This window comes from Mycteria americana, chromosome Z (assembly GCF_035582795.1).
Source record: "Mycteria americana isolate JAX WOST 10 ecotype Jacksonville Zoo and Gardens chromosome Z, USCA_MyAme_1.0, whole genome shotgun sequence".
Lineage (NCBI taxonomy): Eukaryota > Metazoa > Chordata > Aves > Ciconiiformes > Ciconiidae > Mycteria > Mycteria americana.
Genome location: NC_134396.1, coordinates 37,024,875 through 37,045,072, shown reverse-complemented (window position 1 = coordinate 37,045,072; position 20,198 = coordinate 37,024,875). Strand labels below are relative to the sequence as shown.

General features: G+C 42.3%; 1 long non-coding RNA gene across 8 annotated transcripts in view; it reads right to left on the bottom strand.

Moving 5' to 3' along the window:
* The window catches only part of LOC142421738 (uncharacterized), a 37,900-nt gene that overhangs the window by 7,775 nt on the left and 9,927 nt on the right, over positions 1–20,198 (bottom strand). For 3 of the 8 annotated variants that reach the window (XR_012778968.1, XR_012778969.1, XR_012778970.1), the window contains exons 3-6: positions 19,728–19,935; positions 19,328–19,421; positions 17,068–17,164; positions 6,063–6,186 (exon numbers count right to left, since the gene is read on the bottom strand). This is a non-coding gene — a long non-coding RNA (uncharacterized LOC142421738). Of the gene's footprint in view, positions 1–192; positions 4,504–6,062; positions 6,187–16,749; positions 16,866–16,955; positions 17,165–18,414; positions 18,479–19,327; positions 19,422–19,727; positions 19,936–20,198 lie in introns of those variants that run through there. The other 5 variants (XR_012778964.1, XR_012778965.1, XR_012778966.1 and 2 more) reach the window with 5 other exon arrangements.

The following is a 20,198-nucleotide window of genomic DNA, read 5'->3' as shown; positions in this document are numbered from 1 at the left end:
CTCAAGTTATAGATGCAAGTATACATTAAATAAGTTTTGGGCTGAATTCTCTTTGGACAATTCTTAAAATCAAGATTTTTTTTCAGGGCTTCAGTGAAATTACTTATCATGTTTGTAGTAACACACAGTCTCAGGCCTATAGAAGTGTAATACATACAGACACTGCCTTAATAAACATAGATTTATGTCCTGCCTCTCTTGTAATAGCTTTAAAGAGCAATAGAAATTAAGCACAGAGTTCTAAAACTATTGGACAGTCTCCAGCTGACCCAGGACAGCTTATGTTTTACAGTAAAAATATTCTTCAGTACTGAGATTAGAAGCCAGTTGTAAATTGGTTCCTCTTCTACTTTCATGTCTGATATCATGTTTACTGCAGAGGCATGAGTTGAAGGAAGACACAAAGCTCAGGCATGAACCAAGCACCCTCCTTGACATACAGAAAAAAAATCTCATCTCCCCCAAGTATCCTTCCTAGGTGGAGAGAGAAGCTCTTTATCTCCAGTGAACTTTCCATAGCAGCCTTACCTTCTGCTCCAGCACAATCTGTCTAATTTTCACAGTCCGTGGGCTAAACACGGGACAGGGAAGCAAAGATTGTTCTAAAAAAATCCCCCTTCACATTATTTCACATTGTCACAACACCTTGCACTGGACCTGGGGTTAAAGCAGGCACAGGACATCAAACTGAGCCCTTGCTGGCAAAGCCACTGCTCCTGGCTCACTTTGCTGTGCAGAGCAGCCAGCCCTCACTGCTCTGATGTCTACTGCAACATGGGGCCTCACCTCGACATAGGGTCAGGACACAGCCAGGTAAACACACAGAGCTGGGAGGAAGAACAAGCTCCGGGATTCAGCCATATGGATGGATCCTGTGACTTTGGTTGTCAGAGGCAGCCCCAGCTGCCTCTTCAGAGACGTTCACTTCTTGATGCTGGCTACAAGGAATGATGCATAAACTTTGGAGTGAGCTTCTGGGCTGTGTATCTGAAATACAGGAGCTTTGGGAAGCCTGGATGCTGAGCAGCTGTGTTAATATCACAAAGACTCCAATGTCTACCATGTCCACATTTAATAGTAGTACTGTAGAAAATATTTATACCTTGTTTCACATTTGTGTATTTTTAGAGAGCAACGAAGAAAGATCCCAGACTCTCTTCAGATCAGTGGGCATCAAGCTAGAAAGGAGAGGCAGGGTCCTAGCAAATCCTGTTCATAAAAATAAAATGCTGAACATCAATATGTGGGATTTTCAAACGGTGACAGATCAAATGATATACAGTGATCTGTGGTGATCTCTTTCTCCACCTCCCCACTGAATGCTGTTAATTCCATAGCCAGCTATCACTGGTGGCAAGGCACTCCAAGCAAGTTTTGACAGATAAAGTGACAGATGCTTTGCCAAGTACCTGCTGTCTCAGGAATTTCTAAATACTTAGGTGTACACCACATCTTACTATTCTAATTGCATAAGCCATCTCCACTTTAAAAAAAAAAAAAAAGACAACTGTGCCCTGCAATCCTTAAGTTACTGGACTTAAATTAGAAACCAAGCCAGAGACAAAAGTCCTGAAAGGGAGTTTAGAACAATGAAGGGCTTACAGCAATGTATGCTGAACTTCCTGGAAAGGGAACCTAAACTTTCTATTGGTTTCAGATGCAGAGTTTGTCTCCAGAGCATCTCTGTCCTCTGCTTCTCCTTGGGGATCATTTGGCTTTCCTCAGACTCTGTGTGTTCTCAGATCCCTCGCTTTCCCTCTCTCAGAAGGGAACGGCAGGGTCTGGTCGGTATGCCATCCCTCCAGCGCGTGTTTTAGACGGGCTTGATTTACGGGCTGACGCCGACAGGTAATGTCAGCGCTGGGAGCCAGTCCCAGGCACTTTAACGGGTCAGGTGGAAGAACTGACATAATCTCTGGATCCAAATCGCTGTTCAGAGACACAGAAATATTTGGGGATTCAGGTAATTATACAATCACACTTAGGAAAAACAAGTAAAGAGGTTCCATTTTTCACCCTTTGAACAAAACAGAAACATGGTACAACACACAAGTACAACACCACAGAACTAGAATTTCTTAAGTTGGATAGGGTTAAGCACAGTTTATGTTTATATTTTTAAATCTGTATTTCTACCATTCCTGATAGCCAAGGAAATCTGAAAAGTGTAAGGTGGTTCTGAAGGACCTTCTTCCTCTGGGTCATCCTTTCCTCCTGCTCTGAATGTCAAACGCTTACGGGCTGTGATGGGATAAGCACAGACTTTGTTAGTGGGATATCTAAACAAATACGCTCCCCTGGCTTGTGGTCTCCTTCACATCACTTCTTTCATCCCTTTGATGAGACACCACGACATTTTACATCAAGGGCCTTTCGTAGCTGAGGTGGGATTTGTTAGGCTTAAAGAGAGTAAGTCACAGTCTCTTGGGGATTAACCCAGCACTGTTGCCATTTAAATGTGAGAACTTCAGGACATAGTGTAGTCTTAAGTCACCTTTCAGAAGTCAGATTCTACATTTATGGAGGGAAAAGAGAGAAATGAGGCATTTATACAGAAATCTATTCTGGTGAAGTGCAAAACAAAAATAAGAGGCTGATCTTTTCCTGGACTGCACTACAAGCTGCTATTTATATGAGGATTGGAGACTTTATCTGCAGCTTATGTCTGTAAGAATTTCCAGGAGACTTTTTAGAACACAAGAATGCGATAGCAAGAGAAAAAGTGTATGATGAAAGCAAGCTATATTTAAGCCTAACTGGTAAAATTGAAGGAGAGGACAGCTTTTGGTTTGTGCATAAAAGACACTGAAAATGGCAGGGGAAAAATATTTGTAGGCATGTGATAGCAATGCAATTACAGTTATATAACAAGCATGCAAACTCGAGAAAGAAAAGTTTGAGTTTTCTTCAGCAGAGTAAATAGATGAGTGTGGCTGAAGCTGTCTTTCTAAGCACAAAGCACACTTATATACAAGATTTATAAAGCATGAACTCAATGAAAAAGACAGCCTTTGATGTTTCTAGGTAACAGCTTTCATTTAGAGTTATGTTAAAAAAAATCTAGTGTGATCTTTACTCTGTATTCATTTACTAATTATTACTAATTATACCACATTCCAAAATTATTTTCATAGAAAGTTATTTAATAGGTATTTTATGTATATACAAGTATCCTGCAGAACTATTTTCTTCTCATTTGCTCTATTCTTGATGTTTCTAGTAAATCCAAGACAAACTGTAGGATCTAAAAAACTGTAGGTAGAACTTTACAGCAGGAAACATTTGTACTGAAATATAACCCCCCTATAGATTCTAGGTGCCTTGCTATTTGTTGTAGTAAAAAAGCAACCAAAAATCCTGTGACTGAATCAAACGATGACAGAAGCCTGAAGACATACAAGACACTCCTGGAAGCCAATGAAGTTGCCAGCTTCACTTGCACTAATCTTTTCTGGAAGTCAATGAAATTTCCAAGTTCTAAACTAATGCAAAACTTCACCTTTCTAATAAATTGACCTTGCCCTTCTACGCTTCTTTGCTCCTTCCCTCTCCATCCCCCAGCTCAGTTATGTCTTCCCCAGTTCCTTCAGACTGCAGCTCTTCAGAGGTGGGACGATTTTATTGCTGCACCTCCACAGCTCAGCACAGATGGGTCCTGATTTAGACTGGGCCCTTTGGCTACCACAACAAGATAAGATCATGCTAGAAATATGCTTTTTTTCCTCAAAAATCTTTCCAAATGAGACTACCAAGTAGTCTCTTATGTATAGGACTACATAAAGAAATGTAGTCCTATACATGCTAGTACCCATTCTCTCACATCAAAACTACAGCTCTGACATGCCAGTAACACTGATTCATCCATCTGAATTCCCTTCCTCCCATTCCCTGAATATTTCTAATGTGATCCATCAGTTTTCAGATTGAAAACTCTTCATATCTTGTTATGTTATAGTGATTAACTCAATGTCTTGAGATGAAATCTGAGAAGATAAAATATTGTATGCACAAGCAGGCACCTTTCTAATAAAGTACCATGCTTTCTGTAATGGAAACTTATTTTTAGAAAGTTAATAAAGAGATTAATCTTCCAGACCAGAGGCAGTAGGGAAATTAACAGTTGTTTAATCATGCAGAGCAGTAAGATGCTGTACAATGTTAACTGTAAGACTAGTCACTGACCCTTTCTGGTGAGTGAATGGATTATTATGTTTAACATTTCAATTTAGCCCAGTAACACAAGTGCACAGTAATTGTGATTTTATTGTACAGTCACATAAATAATGCAATATTTTTAATGATCCATAGCCTTTAGAACACCACACTGAAAACTGTCTAATACAATCAGAAGGTACTATGCACTGTTTAATTTTTACTGACATTAAATTAGAAAGAAACATTAAGAAATTTCAACAGCTTTAAAGAACATTGTAGCAATGAAGTTGTCTAGCTATAACACTGCACATGTCAATAGATACACGGATTGTTGATTAGGGAAGGAATCTGGAATCACAAAAAGAAAGTAAGCACGTTATAGTAATAAAGTCTGACAACATAATCATTATTTTGCCATTATACTAAAATAGCATCTAATGCATGTAGGATATTTTAAAATTTAACAATGCAAACACTAAACTGCTAATGAATCAACCCCATGTATCTCATTATTTTTTTTAACTCTTCGAAAAACAATCTATTCCCTTCTTCCTCCCCAGAAGGAGGAAGGATTTTAGTGAACATATGATGCTGAACAATTGCCTTTAATACAAGGATCTCTAGGGAGGCTCTGTTCCACTCTCTGTAGGAATGGACTTTTTTGGTTATTTTGTTCCTAGAAAGCAAAAGTCTGAAAAGCATGAGTGTGATGCAGTGAAAAGTGTCACAAAAGCAGGGTTGGATGTAGACATACAGGTATGAGTGGGTGTTATTCGGGCAATGAACAAAACTAGCCCTGCTCTTGGGCTTTCTCTGTGAACATCAGCCTTTCAGACTGTCACAGGCCAGTATGCATACTTGTGCTTCAACCACTTCCATCCATGCACAAAACTCTTACCACACAATAACGTGCCTGTTGAGCCAATGTTGCCTGCTCAGCTACAGGTACAAGCAGAAGCTCGTGCTGGTGTTGAAGCACAGCCCTACCCCTTCATTTTGCAATTACCAGAAACTAAAGCATATCTATATGCATTTCTAACACATTCACAATTCTCAGCGCCTGTGTCTTGCAGCTCTCTAACTATTCTCTGCCCAGCCACCGTCTATGGGCAGCTTGCTGATTTATTTACACGGCTGTGGTCATCTTCTTGACAGGTCAGCACCACCAAGTGCTTTTTAAGGCTTTTCTGAACACCTTCCACAATTCTAAAGAACACCAGTAGCTCTGTTTGTTTTCTCAGTGTGTTTTCCTAGTTTGGTCTAGTCTTGTTAGACTGAGCCATAATCACTCAGTCAGTGACTCACCGAACCAAAAGTCTCCTCACCAGGAATCCCAGAGAAGCATGTTCTCTATGCCATGACTTGCATGGAATCTTATGCCAAAAATTAGCTAATTAGCTAATCAATTAACTAATTTGAGTATGTTGAAAGTACAGGACAATACTGCTCTTTGATGCTAACAAGAGACCTTCTTTGTGAGCCAACAAAACCAACCACAAATGTTCCTCAGCTTCAGTTCCTCTCTTTCTTATTCTGCACATCACAACTAACCCTCCAATTCTCACAAGTTCTTTGATTTCACAGCAACAGATCTGATTGACTTCTACCTAATGAAACACTCGGATACCTGCAGTCTTAAACCTCACTGGATGAGTTTCTCTCATTATAAATCTGCTTCACCATCAGAGTAGCTGCACTAAAACATAACTTAAGCCTATGTCTGATCTTGAATTTCTCCATGGCTGATTTGGGGTTTTATAAATGCTGTCAAAAATCATAAAATCTGAAATTAAAGGAAAGCAAGAAATGTGGTCACATGCTCATGCCTTAGCCACATAAAATTTAAATTGCTGAATGATCCATCAGTATAATATCAATGATCTGTGAACTGTGCTTTTAAACATCACCTTACTGACTGCTGTGCAGCAGCTAACTCCGGGCATGGGCTGCTCCCGGGGAATGCTTGCATGCTACCAAAGTAATGTCTACAGGCACTTCAAGATGTCCAACCGTGGAACCAGAGGAAAATACCTGTATGGTAGTGAGAAATGGAGTGTGATGGCTGCCTGCTGCTGCCATGTCAGAGTTGCTAACATGGAGCACAACGGGTGGGTGAGTAATTCCAGAGGAAAGAGGAGTCAGTCTGGGTTTTTGAACTCTCAAGACTGAGGGAGGGGCGGGAGGGGTGTTGAAGTAGGAGATCTTTCTTCTCTCTAACCCAAGGACTTCTGTAGCTTCTTGTTACTCTGACAAGGAGCACAAAGGTGAAATATAACTCCCTCACTTTTCACAGTTATCCCCGTAATTAATACTACTGTTTCAAAATTACATCATTTATCATTAAGCATGAAAAATCCTGATTTTTAAAAACACAACCCTCAGATGTTTTCTGTTTCCTAATTTTCTGTTTTCCCTTATACTACTTTACTTCATTTCTAAACCCCAAGTTAAATAAATAAATAAATAAATAAATAAACAAAAGCTATGACCTACTATTTCCCATTAAAATATTGTGATGCAGAGACACAGAAACTGTTTCTTCAGGTTCTGGTATTCACCAGTTTAAAAATATCACAATTTTAAATTCTTCAGTTTCCTACCAGCCCTAAAGGAATGACAGCCATATATAGCCTGTTGCAGAATTTCTTTCAATGAGCCTAATATATGCAAGCTTAAGGAATTTTGAGATATTCGCACAAACGTAATGATTCTCTCTTTAAACTACTACAAGACTATAAAAGGGAACAAACTAATACGTTCTCCTGATAAGTCTGTCAAGGCTAAATCCAGATTCCTTCAATGCAAACAGGAGTTTTGCCATTAGTTCAGTAGAGCCAAGAGCTCATGAATTACCGGGCCAGCCGTTCTGATAGCCACATAAATTAACAGTAGATTTAGAGAGTTCTTCTAGTCTCTCTCCTCTTCCCACAGGCACAATTTAACTTCTGTTTTACTTCTTTGTTGCCCCTTGATGAACTTGGACTTACAAGATTTCAGAGACGTTTTTCTCTGAAGTACAGCTGGTGGTTTTCATTTGGAATTAAAAGACACAAGGACCAAAACCCCTATTTGCTCTATTTGAAAAGACCAGAAGAAAGCAAACTTTCAAATACTGCCCCTGCTGTTAGACTAAAGGGATTGAACAGAATTGATAACCCAGTGCTTACACAAACCTTCTTACTAAGTCTGCTAAATCTGCCAGCAGCTCTGCTGGTTTGATTGGATTGTTTTAGAGACACAGAGAAATTGACCAAGAGATCCTGTGTGCTGGTTTTGGCTGGGATAGAGTTAATTTTCTTTATAGTGGCTGGTATGGGGCTATGTTTTGCATTTGTGCTGAAAACAGTGTTGATAACACACTGATATTTTAGTTGTTGCTGCACTGGTCAAGGACTTTTCAGCTTCCCATGCTCTGCCAGGTGCAGAAGAAGCTGGGAGGGGGCACAGCTGGGACAGCTGACCCCAACTGACCAAAGGGATATCCCATACCATATGGTGTCATGCTCAGCATGTCAAGCTGGGGGAGGAAGGAGGAAGGGGGGGACGTTCAGAGTGATGGCGTTTGTCTTCTCAAGTAGCCGTTACGCGTGATGGAGCCCTGCTTTCCTGGAGATGGCTGAGCACCTGCCTGCCCATGGGAAATTGTTTTGCTTTGCTTGTGTGCGTGGCTTTTGCTTTACTTATTAAACTGTCTTTACTTATTAAACTGTCTGTGGGTAAGAATCAGGGGGAAGGCCAACAAGGTGGAGAGCTAAGGAGAATCTCCAGCCCCTAGTAGGTAGGGGAGGGAACACAGTGACCAAGGATGAGGAAAAGGCTGAGGTACTTAATGCCTTCTTTGCCTCAGTCTTTAATAGCAGGGTCAATTGTTCTCTGGGTACCCAGCCCCTGGAGTTGGAAGTTAGGGATGGGGACCAGAATGGAGCCCCCATAATCCAGGGGGAAATGGTCAGTGACCTGCTGCACCACTTAGACACTCACAAGTCTATGGGGCCTGATGAGGTCCACCCAAGAGTACTGAAGGAACTGGCAGATGTGCTCACCAAGCCCCTTTCCATCATTTACCAGCAGTCCTGGCTAACTGGGGAGGTCCCTGCTGACTGGGGATTAGCAAATGTGACGCCCATCTACAAGAAGGGCTGGAAGGAGGATCTGGGGAACTACAGGCCTGTCAGCCTGACCTCGGTACCAGGGAAGCTGATGGAGCAGATCATCCTGAGTGCCATCACACGGCATGTAGAGAATAACCAAGGGATCAAGCCCAGCCAGCATGGGTTTAGGAAAGGCAGGTCCTGCTTGACCAACCTGATCTCCTTCTACGACAAGGTGACCCGCCTAGTGGATGAGGGAAAGGCTGTGGATGTTGTCTATCTAGACTTCAGTAAAGCCTTTGACACGGTTTCCCACAGCATTCTGCTGGAGAAACTGGCTGCTCATGGCTTGGACGGGTGTACTCTTCGCTGGGTTAAGAACTGGCTGGATGGCCGGGCCCAAAGGGTGGTGGTGAATGGAGTTTACTCCAGTTGGCAGCCGGTCACAAGCGGTGTTCCCCAGGGCTCTGTGTTGGGGCCAGTCCTGTTTAATATCTTTATCAATGATCTGGACGAAGGAATTGAGTGCACCCTCAGTAAGTTTGCAGATGACACCAAGTTGTGCGGGAGTGTTGATCTGCTTGAGGGAAGGAAGGCTCTGCAGAGGGACCTGGACAGGCTGGATGGATGGGCCGAGGACAATTATATGAGTTTGAACAAGGCCAAGTGCAAGGTCCTGCACTTGGGCCACAGCAACCCCAGGCAACGCTACAGGCTTGGGGAAGAGTGGCTGGAAAGCTGCCTGGCAGAGAAGGACCTGGGGGTGTTTGTTGACAGCCGCCTGAATATGAGCCAGCAGTGTGCCCAGGTGGCCAAGAAAGCCAATGGCATCCTGGCTTGTATCAAAAATAGCGTGGCCAGCAGGACTAGGGAAGTGATCGTGCCCCTGTACTCGGCACTGGTGAGGCCGCACCTCGAATGCTGTGTTCAGTTTTGGGCCCCTCACTACAAGAGGGATATTGAGGTGCTGGAGCGTGTCCAGAGAAGGGCAACGAAGCTGGTGAAGGGTCTGGAGCACAAGTCTGATGAGGAGCGGCTGAGGGAGCTGGGGTTGTTTAGCCTGGAGAAAAGGAGGCTGAGGGGAGACCTTATCGCTCTCTACAACTGCCTGACAGGAGGTTGTAGAGAGGTGGGGGTCGGTCTCCTCTCCCAGGTAACAAGTGATAGGACAAGAGGAAATGGCCTCAAGTTGAGCCAGGGGAGGTTTAGACCGGATATTAGGAAATTTTACTTCACTGAAAGGGTTATGAAGCATTGGAACAGGCTGCCCAGGGAAGTGGTTGAGTCGCCATCCCTGGAAGTATTTAAAAGACGTTTGGATGAGGTGCTTAGGGACATGGTATGGTGGTGGTCTTGGTAGCATTAGGTTTACGGTTGGACTTGATGATCTTAAAGGTTTTTTCCAACCTATACGATTCTGTGATTCTGTGATTTTATCTCAGCCCACGAGTTTTCTCACTTTTAGTCTTTCGATTCTCTCCCCCATCCCACTGGGGAGGAGTGAGCGAGCGGCTGTGTGGGGCTTAGTTGCCAGCTGGGGCTAAACCACGACATCATGTCTTTCCATGAACACCATTTGATAACAAATATTCTTGTCTGTAGCAACCTGGCTAGATTCAAATCAAGAGAGGTCCTGTAGCTTGTTTTAAATCCCCTAATTAGCCATTCTTTTAGTTTTTAGTTTTCAAGCTTGACGTCTGCATGAGATTTCCTTTACTCCACTACAAACAACATAAAGTGCTTTATACTCTATACTAAAGAAGTCACAAAATGATTTACACAATAGAGAAATACATAACTAAAAATCAACCATGAGTTGGACACCTACAGCTACACAGGTAACGAGTTACATGTGTAGTTCTGCAAGTAGTTCTGGACTGATAAATGAGTTATTTCTTTAAACTTCAGATGAAAAAAATCTCCCAGCTTGAACACGAATTTTCTGTAGCAAAGAATGCTTTGCAACTCCATAAATCACAGAGGGCATCAGACAAAAGAAAGAATGAAGCAAACAAACAAAGAAGTTAATTCAAAACTTATTCTTCATAATACTTGTTGCTTGGTACTGCTTCCAATTTACTATGCTTCTGCAACACATGGGACAAACTTAATACTGGTTATGCAAGGGTATCCCAATTCCCTTCAAAAGTATTAATATAAATACTTGTTCATGTACTGCCGAGCTGATTTGCATGCCACGTATTAAAATTAGGGCAACTTCTGCATATTCTGCTTGCTAACCAAGCTGTTTGTTGAGTATGATCAATATTTGACTTTATAACAAAAATACACTGCTTGTCTTTTAACTTAGAAAATACTGTTAAAATGTGGTTGCCAAATGAAGCATTTTTTGAAAAACAAAACCTGATTGGTATTTTTAATTCTCAGATTCTGCTCAAACAGCCCCATGGTTTACAGTGAGGAGGAGTAAAAAATCATTAGTAGTTTAATCATGTTTCAATGAGCATTCCCTCATCTTGCACAAAGCAGGTTTTACCTTGATAATTCCAAGCCCTTTGGAATGCAGCAGTTGCTACCTACCAGAAATCAGAAAATATAATTTTATATATTTTCCACTTTTAATCCTTAAATGAAAAATTAGTACCTCCATGTGGAAATCTTAACAAAAGGAATCTTTTGCTCCTGATCTTTTAATGAATGAGCAGGAGAAAGAAGGCACATGTGTCACAGAAAGCAGTGTATAAAATAATGAGGTTGACCCTTCAAGTCTTCCAAGCCAGTGAAGCTACAGACAACTTCTCTTATATTTCCGTACAGGAATAGAACTTATGCTGTTGACTTGCCCCTCCACGGAAACTTGTAGTATGCCCCCAGGGTCAGAGGAACCCATATTCCTGGGGCTTTTTTTACCTAATTAACATGAAATGCAAGAAAACAGCACTAGGATAAATTATTGCAAACAGTCATGTATGTCTGGGAGAAGCCTTACATTCACAGGCCCTGTTTCTCACTGAGGACTTCAAGCACCTGATTGTGGCTGACCAGCAGCCTCTATTGTCCACTGAAGTGGACAATGCAGCAGGGCACAAGCAGTCAGGAGGTTTCTGGACTGCACTGATGACAACTTCCTGGCAGGTCATCCAGAAGCCAGTGAGAGGAGATGCTCTGCTTACAAACATGGAAGAATTGAGCAAGGATGTAAAGGCTGGGAGCATCCTTGGCTGCAGTGACCATGAGATGATGACATTCAGGATCCTGGGAGGAGAAAGCAAGGCAAAAAGCAGGATCACAGCACTGGACTTCAGGAGAGCAGACTTTGGCCTGTTCAGGGACCTGCTTGGAAGAATCCCATAGGATACAGCCCTGGAGATAGGGTGGTCAAGGAGAGTTGATTGATTTTCAAGGATCACACCCTCCAACCTCAAGAACAGTTCATCTCAACGTGAAGAATGTCAAGCAAAGGTAGCAGGACACACCTGCTTGGGTGAACAAGTAGCTCCTGGTAAAACTCGGACATACAAAGGAAACATTCAAGAGCTGGAGGCAGGGTCAGGTAACTCAGTAGGAATAGAGAACGTGCAGGAATGAGGTTAGGAAAACCAAAGCCCACCTGCAGTTGAATCTGGGATGGGATGCAAAGGGCACCAAGAAGGATTACTATGGATATATCAGCAGCAAAAGGATGACTGGGGAAAATGTGGGCCTGCTGCTGAATGTGATAGAGGACCTGGTGACAAAGGACATGCAAAAGGCCAAGGCACTCAGTGCCACCTTCACATCAGGCTTTACTGTTAAGACCAGCCTTCATGAATCCCAGATGCCTGAGACCCATGGGGAAGTTGAGCAAGGAAAACTTATCCTCACTGAAGTGGGATCAGGTTAGGGAAATGTAGATAGACTGGACATACAGAAGTCCATGGGACTTCATGGGATGCACCCACAAGTGCTGACGGACCTGGCCTATGTCACTGTGAGGCCACTCTCAATAATCTTTGAAAGGCCATGACACGTAGGGGAGAACTGGAAGAAAGCAAGTAACTGTCAGCCTTACCTTGATCTCTGGGAAAGTAACGGAGCAAATCCTCCTAGACACCATTCCCAAACATATGAAGGATGAGAAGGTGATTGGGAATGGTCAGCATGGATTTATAAAGGGAAAATCATGCCTGACCAACTTAATAGTCTTGGCTTGACGAATGAGGGAAGACCAGTGGATGTTGTTTATCTTGACTTTAGTCAAGGATTGACTTTTAGGCATGTCAAGTTTAAGGCTTTTGACGCTGTCTCCCCAAACTTCCTCATAGGCAAACTGATGAAGTACAGACTAGCTAAGTGAGCAGTGAAGTGGGTTGAGTGAACTGCTGAGCTCAAAAGGTTGTGATAAGCAGCATGAACTCCAGTTGGAAGCCAGTCCCTGGTGGTGTACCCCAGTGGTCAGTACTGGCACCAATACTGTTTAACATCTTCATTAATGGCCTGGATGATAGGATACAATGTACCACCAGCAACTTTGCAGATGATACAAAATTGGGAGGAGTGGTTGATACACCAGATGGCTGTGCTGCCATTCAGAAGGTCGTGGACAGGCTGGAGACATGGACAAACAAGAAATCTCATGAAGTTCAAAGGGAAGTGGAAAGTCCTGCCCCTGGGAGGGAATAACCCCATGTATTATGGGGGAACTATAGTATCCCATGTACCATACACTGAAGACTGACTGCCTGGGCAATGGCTTTTCATTGGCCGTGAAAAGGACCTGAGGGTCCACAAGGTGAACATAAGGCTGCAATGTGCCTTTGTGAAAAGAAAGCCAACAGCCTCCTGCTTTAGGAGGACCATCACTAGCAGGTTGAGGGAGGTTTCACTTTACTTTACTCAGAACTGGTGAGACACGTTTGGAGTAATGTGTCCAGTTCTGGGCTCCCTACAAGACATGAGCATACTGGAGCAAGTCTACCAAAGAGCCATGAAGATCAGTAACAGACTGCAACATCTTTCACATGAGGAGAGGCTGAGAGAGAGGGAACTGTTTAGCCTGGAGAAGAGATGTCTCAGGGGAATCTTATCAATGTGTGTAAATACATCATAGGTGTGAGCAAAGAAGATGGAGCCAGACCCTTCTCAGTGGTACTCTGTGATAGGACAAGAGGAATTGAAATAGACAAAATTCCATTTAAGCAAAAAAACCACCTTATTTGCTGTGAGTGTGCTCTAACACTGGAAAATATTTCCCATGGAGGTTGTGGTATCTCAGCCCTTAAAGGTATTCAACACCAGACTAGACCTGGCCCTGACCAACCTGCTCTTGCTGACTGTTTTGAGCAGAGGGCTCGGAATAGAAGAAATCCAGAGGTGCCTTCCAAACTCAGCCATTCTGTGATTGTGTGAATTAGTGTTTGCTATCTGCAGTCAAGTTCTGGAGACTGATCAGTTCTTATTCCCTCATGGTGTATCTCTTGCCTCCCTTTTTTGGAATACTACTGGCCTTTACATAATAGCTGAATACAGATATACTACCCTGAATCTTGAAAATCTCAAGCCTCCAACACACATAGACTGTCCCATTGGCATTATGTATGACAGAAAAGTAGACAATTTTTCACAATCTTCCAAAATATTTGTGCTAGGCTTAACCTAAAATCCTCTGTGTTATTTCATCTATTCCCACAGCCTGTTTCCAACTGAACAAAAGTGACTTTTAATTAAAGCAAACTCGACTTTACAGTTCTGGAATGCTGTGATTTTTTTTCTGTTCTCTGGAATTGTTACAGTGCTGAAACAACACCACATATGATACAGAATAGAGACCAAATTAAAATACATATTTAAGATTATACCAAGTGGGATGAACGGGACACCTAAGAAACTGACTACATCAGTGGTCAAGGGAAGAGCTACGGTTGTCATCTGTCTGGACTTCTGTAAGGCCTTTTACATGGTCCCCCACAACATCCTTCTCTCTAAATTGGAGAGATATGGATTTGATGGATGGACTATTCGGTGGATGAGGAATTGGCTGTATGGTCGCATCCAGAAGGTAGTCGTCAACGGCTCAATGTCCAGATGGAGATCGGTGACGAGTGGTGTCCCTCAGGGGTCTGTACTGGGACCAGCGCTGTTTAATATCTCCATCAATGACACAGACAGTGGGATCGAGTGCACCCTCAGCAAGTTTGCAGATGACACCAAGCTGAGTGGTGCAGTTGACACGCCAGAAGGACAGGATGTCATCCAGAGGGACCTGGACAAGCTGGAGAAGTGGGCCCATGTGAACCTCATGAGGTTCAACAAGGCCAAGTACAAGGTCCTGCACCTGGGTCAGGGCAACCTCTGGTATCAATACAGGCTGGGGGACAAAGGGATTGAGAGCAGCCCTGCGGAGAAGCGCTTGGGGTTACTGGTGGATGAAAAGCTGGACATGGACCAGCAGTGTGCGCTTGCAGCCCAGAAGGCCAACCATATCCTGGGCTGCACCAAAAGAAGTGTGGCCAGCAGGTGGAGGGAGGTGATTCTGCTCCTCAACCCTGCTGTGGTGAGACCCCACCTGCAGCACTGCGTCCGGCTCTGGAGCCCTCAGCACAGGAAAGACATGGAGCTGTTGGAGCGGGTCCAGAGGAGGGCCACAAAAATGATCAGAGGGCTGGAACACCTCTCCTATAAAGAAAGGCTGAGAGAGCTGGGGTTGTTCAGCCTGGAGGAGAGCAGGCTCCAGGGAGACCTTATAGCAGCTTTTCAATACTTAAAGGGGCCTTATAAGAGAGATGGGGACAGACTTTTTAGTAGGGCCTGTAGCAATAGGACAAGGGGTAACGGTTTTAAGGTGGTTTTAGATTGGACATAAGGAAGACATTTTTTACGATGAGGGTGGTGAAACACTGGAACAGGTTTCCCAGAGAGGTGGTAGATGCCCCATCCCTGGAAACATTCAAGGTCAAGTTGGACGAGGCTCTCAGCAACCTGATCTAGTTGAAGATGTCCCTGCTCATTGCAGGGGGGTTGGACTAGATGACCTTTAAAGGTCCCTTCCAACTATTCTATGATTCTATGATTCTAAACATCTGATGAAAAAACTAGAACTCTGAGAAGAAAGTTGTAAGGTTTGCTATCAGAGTGGCAACTAGACTTGTGTTTAGATGTCCCACTGATGTGAGCAGCCAGAAAGGCAGCCTGGTTAGAGGGGAAAATTACTGAAAATAAGAAAATGTCTGCTGAAAAATGGTGGCTGAAAATGCCTGCCAGCCTGGGAGCTGTGAGCCTGGGAGCTAGGCCTGTGAACCAGAAACATCCTTGAAAAGGGCAGTTGGCCTCTTGGAAGTACAGCTGGGGTACCTGGGAAGCAGAGACATCCTGAGATACCATCAACAAGCACAAAAACAAGGGACTGAAATGGCACCTTATCATCTGAAAAGGTGGAAAACAGTCTGGAAAAATAAAAATTGGTCTGAAAGAACAGAAAACTTCATCATCTATTGGCTGCTACAGGTGAAAAATTTAAATTAACAGCACCTATTGGCTGCTTGAAGCAGTGATGTCCTATGCCCTCTTATGTCCCTATGATATAAAAGGAGCTTAATTTTTATCCAAAGTGGAGCCTCTCTCCCTGAGAACTACCCTTGCTGCATGTGCTTTTTCTTTTCTAAACAGGTTGAATTCTCCAAACAAACTTTCTACGAGGTCTTGGGCTCTCATCGGGGATGCCTGACTGCCTCTAGACTCTGTGACACAGATCACCTTTTAAGTGAGACTCTGTCTGTAATCTCACTGTTCCCCCTTTTCGGGCCCACTTTTGGGGTTGGTTTGGTTTGTCCTCTCACTTCTGGGAAGGTTGGGTCCACCTCTGGAGTCATTTCCTGCCCGCCCCCGCCCCCCCCCCCCCCTTTGTGATGGTCTGTTCCCTTCTGAAATCTGTCTAATTCACTTGATACCGATATTATGAATCCATAAAGATAATCTATCATATCGGCTATTATACTGTTGATAACTTGCATCACTAAAGAAAAGATGAAAAGTTCACAGTAACTTGTAACAGTATATGCCTAATTGTTTGTTGCTATTATTGATTATTGCTATACAATTGATTGCTGCTGTTGACTGCTGCCATACTATTGATTGATACTTTATTATTGATTGCTGATAGTAATTTGTAATAGCGAGATATATATATTCACTTTATCAATCGTAAGTATACTACTAGAGGTGATTTTTTAAATTATTATTTTTATTTTTGTGGTAGTTTACTTGCTAGTGGTGATTTTTGCGGTATTTGTGGTAATCTGTAATAAAGCAGAGAAATTTAGGGAATAAAGCGTCCATGTCCTTGTGCATTGCAGAATCCTACAAACTCACAGTCACAACCTCTATACACCCACAGACTGGATAACCCTTTAGGTCTTGACACCCACCCAACTCCATCTCCTTTCCATGAAAGCATTGTCAACAAAGAGATGCAAAGGCCATCTGGGGATGTTCCTTGCACACAAGAATATCTAGGTGGCATATTAGTTGCCTAATTAGTGCCTCTGGTTCTGTTTTACAGTCTTACATAGGGGATGTCTTTGGGTATACCATCGGGCGGTTTCAGGTGTTCCCAGACAAAACCAACAGCCTCCACAAGCCAGTTAGTTGTCCACAGTGTTGAAGGCAGCGGTGAAGATACAGCTGGAAAGGAGGATAGCCATGGAAAAGGACAGAAAGATGGGGAGACAAAGGAAGGCTAAAAGGAAGCCTGAAAAGACTTTTTCTCTTTACCTTGCCTTTCCCATCTACAAATGCAGCTAATGGTATTTTTCTTTTTTGCAAAGTACTCAGTCGTATTCAAGAGATAATCTGAGTTGAGAGCATTTCAGCCAATGCAAGATACCTCTGAGTCCCATCAGGATGTGAACTGCTGATTGTAGGTGGTAATCCATGTGTAATCCTGATAAAGTGGCTTACATTCTGATTTTATCTTTGTGCACCTGAAGAAGTTAAACAGTGATTGTGACTGGCAGTAATACCGCAATGCACCTGTAACCTACTGTGTACAAGAAAAAAAGATAGGCAGAGCATGACAACTCTACTTCACGAAGATTTGAGGGATTTCAAAGACCTTTCAACTAGGAAAGAAACATAAAAATTCTCCACATTGAGCAATGTATCTGTAAAATAAAGTATTGCAGACCTTGAATAATTTCACTCTGTTGAAGTCTAAACACACTAGGTGGGATTCATCTTACTTAAGTTTAGGCACCTGAGTTTGGCATCAAATGCAATGTTACCAGCCAGGCTCCCTTAACAGTTAACAGCAGGAAACAGGTACTCCTGGGGGAAATTCATCTAATCCATCTCAAAAGCCAGCTGAAGGACTGGATTAATTACATTCTGAAGGTGATGATTTTTTGTAACCATCTTCTATACACAGAGCTTACAGTGACTAGCTCACGCCTCATCTTTTAGCTTTCGATGCCCACGTCAGAACTGATGAACTGTAGTTCTTAAAAAAAATAAAAAACTGCTTACCTCAGTTTAGGAGAATGATAATTTAGGAAACTAGTCTATATATAACACCTGAATTCTAAGCAAGGTTAAAAAGAATTCCACCACTGAGTGTGTCAGGGTATGAGGATTCAGGCTGTGCTGTGTATCTGCCAGGAGGAAGAGAGGCTGCTGCCCTCAGGTACTCCAATTTGTACTGAAGTACTGAAGCATATCTTAGGGGAAATGAGATCTTTCCAACTTCTCAAAAGTAGCATGAGTATACAGATGGAGGCAGAGATATGACAACTAAGATGCCACATGCTTCTTTTAAAATACACAACGGCTCATACTGTTGCAAGGAATTCAAAGAAAGCAATGTAGGCTGGGCCAAGAGAGGAGAAAGCACACTTTTCCATAGAGAAGGGTAGAAGGAAATTTAATACAGGAAAAAAAAGACTTCATGATTTTCAGTAAAAATCATGTTCAAGTGAGGGGACTCTGGCTCTTACCCAAGTGTTAAGAAGACAGTAGCAAGAATGTCAGACTTTACATTACCCATTTCTAAATCTTACTGGGTTTTGAGTTACTGTAAAATGAGTAAACCTATGTATTTGTTTGCCTTTGCCTTTGTATATCCCTGAAGAGCTGAACACTTAATCAAGAACAGTCCCCACATGGGAGGTACAGAAAAGTCATGTCCAGGGTGAGGATGGGTCAGATGTCATGTGCTCTGTTTCTGTCACTGAGTTACCTGAATGTCAAGGTCTCTGCCTCTGGGATGCGAAACAAGTAGACTAAATCATCCAGCTAGTGTGCTGGAAAATCCAAGAAAAAAAGTCAAACAGGTACACAGTCAAAAGCAAGTTTAAGAAAAATGTCCCGCACAGTGAGACCTGGAACCAACAGCCTCACAAGTGAGCAGCCAGGGAAATTCTTTAAGTGCACTGTAACATTGCTTACATGAAAAGATATTTCAGAAAAAAAGAAAAACCAAACCCAAAACCCAAACATTTTTCTCCACAAATGTCAAAACAGTTTGCACTGTTTCTCCAGAAGATCTTCCCTGAAAGTTTGGCAAAAGCAGCAAAAAATATCATTTTTACAGATCGTTTAGATTCATTGGTAAATGGTTCTGCCAGAACTTTCTTGTGTGGTTCTAACTGCAAAATACTACTTTTGCAATACCTGTAAGCTAATTGTGCTGTAGGGCTAAAACTGAGAGCAGAATTTGACTTATTACTTTCCTTGGTAATATTCCACATATAGTCCCAATATTATAAGGTTGGTTTTTTCCCCTAAGGAATGATTAAAACATTTTGACTATTTTTTAGTGTTTCACAGTGGTTCAGTGATGTTCAAAAGATTGCATCTTTTTGTGTGAATACTTTCATCTTTACATGACTGAAACTCAATCAATATTCTCATGCTGTACTTTCAATAAGTCATCGTGGACAACTTCGCTGAATTAGCAAACTTTGAATTGACATGGAATTAATAAAAATCCCCAGAGGGGTTCCTTTTCCACACTTGCACTCAATGTATCTTTTCCTAGTAAGGGATAAGTACTGTGGTCTACCATAAGGTCTAGATTTTGCTTTCACTTACAGTAGCATTAGACACAGGTAATTTCATGAAGTTAATGGAGCTGCCCCTCTTATACCCACCATAAAAGGTTATCAAAATGTAGCCACCATAGATACCACCACCCACCACATTTTAGGCTGTATGTTGTCTTTCATTTTTGTTCTTCCTAGTTTCCTGCAAAGACGAGGGTTATACAGCCACAGTCATGCCCTGCTGATCTGACTGTCAACGTGATCAGCAATCTGTTGAGCTTTTTTCCATGAACCATCACATTTGAACCTAATAGCTAGGTTCGGCCATATTGATGGAGGGATCACCATTCTTTTAAGCTCTGGGGATAGAAGTGACTTTGCAGTTAGACTTAGTAAGTGACTTTTTAACTCAGTTTGAGAATTTGTTATCATCTCAAATGAGGAAAAGAGATTAACATAAACTCAAATGTTACTAGATGCCCGAGAATCCACATTACACATTCCATACCTTCAGAAAGACAGCACTTATGGCCTGCATCTTCCTAGAAAAGTACAGTCTATCAAGCCCAAGACACAAACCCACAGGAATCCAGACTTAGAGGATGTTTGCTATTACTCATATATACACTTTTCTGGCTGAAATTTTCCAGGAATATATTTTTTCCTGTAGATGAAGTTGGGATGAAAAGTTCAACTCCTTTGGAACACAAAGAAAGCTGGGGAAAAGCAAAACACACTCTATTTATTAGGAAATATATTTAATTTTAAAAAAAAAAAAAAAAACAACTTTCCTAGCTGGGAACAGAAGGAAGATAAAGTATGAAAGTTCTTGTCCTGCCACTCTTGAGCAGCAGATAGCTTCTCTATGACTGTCAATCCTTTGTTCATTAAAAAGAATTTATGTTTATAAAAATGCTACATCTTTTCCACCGTAAATCAACAGTTTTAAATCCAGCAAATAAGTGATGCCAAAAGTAAA